Source organism: Otolemur garnettii, unplaced genomic scaffold (assembly GCF_000181295.1).
Source record: "Otolemur garnettii isolate 467f Iridium unplaced genomic scaffold, OtoGar3 scaffold00016, whole genome shotgun sequence".
Taxonomy (NCBI): domain Eukaryota; kingdom Metazoa; phylum Chordata; class Mammalia; order Primates; family Galagidae; genus Otolemur; species Otolemur garnettii.
In genome coordinates this window covers 8,630,821-8,635,209 of record NW_003852411.1, presented here as the reverse complement: position 1 = coordinate 8,635,209, position 4,389 = coordinate 8,630,821, and the positions used below count along the sequence as shown (strand labels likewise).

Below are 4,389 nucleotides of genomic sequence, written 5' to 3'. Positions count from 1 at the left end.
CACCTCAGGTGTATGTGGCTGGCACCTTAGCCACTTGGGCCACAGGCGCCGAGCCTGTTGATTTTTTAAAAATATGGCTTAAAAGGTTTAGCTTGAGTTTTGTCACAAAACAAAGATGTTATATCCAAGGGAAAATCCAGATCCCCATGACATTAAAAAAATTCTAAACATTAAGAGAGCATGTCACAGAGAGACCTGTGGCACAGACACTGTCTCTCACATATGCTGTCATCAATTCCACAGTCCTGGTCATTTGCTAGGGCTGTCAGTCTCCTCATCTGCAAAATAAAGGCAATGGTTAGATCACCTTTAGGGTTCCTGACCCCCCCCCCAAAAAAAAATTAAGATAGTTTTAATAAGGTTTAAACCTTCTGTATGCCTGAAAAATGATGAAGAAATAAAAAATAATTGTTATTTTATCACCTATCTTATAACTAATAGTCTTTTCTCCATTAACCTAGGATTAAAGGCTTCAAATTTCTAGTTCCATGAGTTTTCTGTAGTTAGGGAGGTGACACTAGTACTAATAGTTTTGAGCTCACTGGGGTCTTTAGGAGTCTATCTGTTATCAGTAGCACATGGGTTAGACACTATTTCTCTCATAATGTAGGTGAAGGCTGACTGCACGGAGAAGAATAATAATCATCCCTCTGGAGATTTACTCCGCAGAGAGGAGGCGATAGGCTTCATTGTAAAGGCCATATTGTAATTAATATGCTGTTACAAAAATGATGAAAGAGAAAGAAAGAGCGTCTGTGCTCCTTTTGCTTTTTTGCCCCCCAATGTAGGGAATTCCAAGTACAAAACCCCACAGAAAACAATTTCCTACAGGATATTTGAGGATGCTGGAGATGGAGTTTTTCATATAACATCTACAGAGGGTACTGAAAAATGTATACACATTATAAGAGATGTTATCTATGTATTATACGAGGCCTTACGTTATGTATATACTTTGAGTGCCTCTTGTAATTGCAAAGTATTCATCATTTGTTAGTCGTATATGTTGAGTATTATGATTTTCTTTTTTTGAGACAGAGTCTCTCTCACTCTGTTGCCCCCGTCTAGAGTGCCATGGCATCATAGCTCACAGCAACCTCAAACTCCTGGGTTCAGGCAATTCTCCTGCCTCAGTCTCCTGAGTAGCTAGGACTATAGGTGCCCACCACAACGCCCGGCTAATTTTTCCATTTTTAGTAGAGAGGGACCTCACTCTTGCCTAGGCTGATCTGGAACTCCTGAGTACAAGCAATCCACTTGTCTTGGCCTCTCAGAGTACTAGGATTACAGGCAAGAGCTACCATGCCCTGCACTTACAGTTTTTTTTTTTTTCTTGAAACAGAGTCTCACTCTGTTGCCATGGTGTCAGCCTAGCTCACAGCCAACCTCAAACTCTTGGGTTCAAACAATCCTCCTGCCTCAGTCTCTGGAGTATTAGGAACTGCAGGTGCCTGCCAGGATGCCCCATTAACTTTTCTATTTTTAGTAGAGACAGGGTTTTGCTCTTATTCAGGCTGGTCTTGAACTCCTCAGCTCCAGGGATCCTTCTACCAGAGTGCTAGGCTTATAGACATGAACCACTACACCAAGCCAAGTATTACAATTTTAATACAGTGTTTTCCTTTCTTAAGATATGTATACATTTTTTGGCACCCTCTGCATATTTTTTGAGTTAGAGTCTCCCTCTGTGACCCCAGCTAAGGGCAGTGGTGCAATCATGTCTCACTGCAACCTTGAACTCCTGAGCTCAAGAGATCCTCTTGCTTTTGTCTCTTGAGTACCTAGGATTGCAGATATACATGATTTTTAAAAATATTTTGTAGAGATGGGGATCCTGCTATGAACCTAGTCTGGTTTAGAACTCGTGGCCTCAAGTGATCCTTCCACCTCAGTCTCTCAAAGTTCTGGGATTACAGACATGAGCCACCATGCGTGGACAGTAATATTCTTTTAAATCAAGGTGATTTATTCAATAGTTAACTGTTTTTTTAACATCATACTTCTAAAAGACATTTTCTGTAATGTATTCATAGCTCTGAAGAAAACTCATTGTCAGATTTCACATCTCAGATTGTAGTTGCGAAAATATGGCACTTAACATACTTAACGTGATATGTTAAGCCATTTTATTTGTGAAACTTGGAACTAAAATACATCTCTGGTAACTCAGCTACTTCTGCTTCAAAGAAGACAGAACTCCTTGATGTTTTATATTGGGTGTTCCCTTAATTTTGTAGATCACATTTTTCATATATTTATTTTTAGGCTAATTCCCATTTGCTTTTATTCAAAGATGTAGTTAAAGCATAAAGGAAGACTCAAGATAAAAAAAGGTCTGTAGAAGTGTTTGATAGGACAGCTCTAGGAAGGGGGGTGGGTGGGCAAGAGTTCTATATCTGTGATGCCTGAGCAGGACTAAGTAGATTTCTACAAAGCGGTGGCCTTTTTCCAATCTCTCCCTCTCTTTTTCTCTCTCTCCTCTTGTTTCCTTCTCCATACCATCTCTCTCAAACATAAATAAGTTTAAAAAGAGTATAGAAGAAAAAACAAATATCAAACAGAGTAAAAGCTAGTCAATAAATATCTCCTTCCTTAGGGAACCACGTCTTCTTTTGTAGAGCGGCAATTTTACGTGCTCTTGCTAATTTCTTACCCGATTTAACTCTGGGCAATACCATCTGACTCTTTGCCGTAAAGAATGAGAAGCATTCTCACATCAAATTCTACCTAAATGACTGCCTTTTGCCTCCTGTGTTCGTTACCTCGAGTATATTCAGTTCTTCTAGTGGTTGCCTTTTCTGACTTTGGATGATATAGATGGCCTCTGTTTTCTAACTGACTTTTATACCTATTGATTCCTTGCTTTGAAAACGGAGTAAGTTAGTACATGTCTCCGTGTTCAGCTCTCTTGCTCCGCCATTTCTTGGTTACGTTTTTATGTGTATACGGCTGTGATTTCTAACATTCCCACGGGGAACATGCTTCATTGTCTTCTAGCATCTTTATCAGCTCTCAGTTGCCTTCAGGGTAAAGTCCAAATTTTCTAGTGTAGTAAATAAAATCCTTAACCACCAGTTCCCTCTTATCTCCCTGGCCTAATCTGCGGTACGAAGAGTCCTATCTGACTTCCTAATACACCATGGCCTTTTACCTTCTTGGGACTTTGCACATATTATTAACTGGGACTTAAACTCATTTTTCTTTCTGGCAAATTCGTGTTTGTGCTTCAAGACCCGGCTTCAGTGTATGCTTTTACAGAAGCCTTCCTGCTTCTCATTTTCCTAGAAAGGGGCCAGCCTCTCCCACAGTTCTCACTAGCCTCTTCCTACCTTCATTCAAAAGCTTTCACATAAACAGGTTTTTGTTTCTCCTTCTCCTCCTCCTCCCTCCCCCCCTTTCTCTTTCTGCTTCCTCTCTCTCTCTCTTTTTTTTTTTTTTACAGTAAGCTAACCTTAGAACCAAAATGGACTGGTTCTACAAGTGATACCATTCCATTTCATTTAGCAGAATCATTATATCATTGGTTTGGTTTTTCTTCTTTTTTTTATTCCCCTCCCCGCCCCGGTTTTTCTTCTTGAGTGTGGCCATCAAGGGTGTATATTTTGGGTGGTGCCTGTGGCTCAGTGAGTAGGGCACCAGCCCCATATAGCAAGGCTGGTGGGTTTAAACCCGGCCCAGTCAAACTGCAACCAAAAATAGCTGGGCATTGTGGCAGGCACCTGTAGTCCCAGGCAGCTATAGTCCCAGCTACTCAGGAGGCTGAGGCAAGAGAATTGCCTAAGTCCAAGAGCTGGAAGTTGCTGTGAGCTGTGATGCCACAGCACCCTACCGAGGGTGACAAAGTGAGACTCTGTCTCTAAAAAAAAGTGTGTATTGCCTTTACGTACCATTCAGAGAGGTATCCGCACATAGAACAGATGATTAAATGAACAAGACAAAATTTTAACAGGGAGATCAACCAGAGCATCCTCAGCTTTTCTTTCTTTCCTAATTGATTTTATTTAGTGACATTTTCAGGGGTCTTTTTCTGGTCAGCTTTGTGTTCTTTACTTTTAATACTTTATCTACATTCTTGGGCACAATAATTAAAGGATAAAATCATTACTGCTTACGTGGCTGATAAACATTCACATCTTCTACCCTGAACCCAAAGCGAGGAGGGATAAGAGAACCTTGTCTACCACAATGTGGCTTTTTATCAGTAGGTAACTTTAGAAAGGAAAATGGCAGCACGAGGGAGGGGAAAATTACTTTCAAGGATATTTGTTATCAAGTGCTCTACGTGACACTAATTTGTCATTTATTTCTTTAGTAAGAAATGTGGAATTTATTGAAGATTCCTAGGGGAAACGGAGAAAAAATTCCATATCACTCATAATATTCCCTGTC

General features: G+C 40.4%; 1 non-coding gene across 1 annotated transcript; it reads right to left on the bottom strand.

Annotated features, from left to right (window-relative positions):
• Positions 1–3,448: 3,448 nt before the first annotated feature.
• LOC111723825 lies at positions 3,449–3,526 on the bottom strand. The gene has a single exon (XR_002772279.1). It is a non-coding gene; the product is annotated as a small nucleolar RNA SNORD47 (small nucleolar RNA).
• Positions 3,527–4,389: the final 863 nt, after the last annotated feature.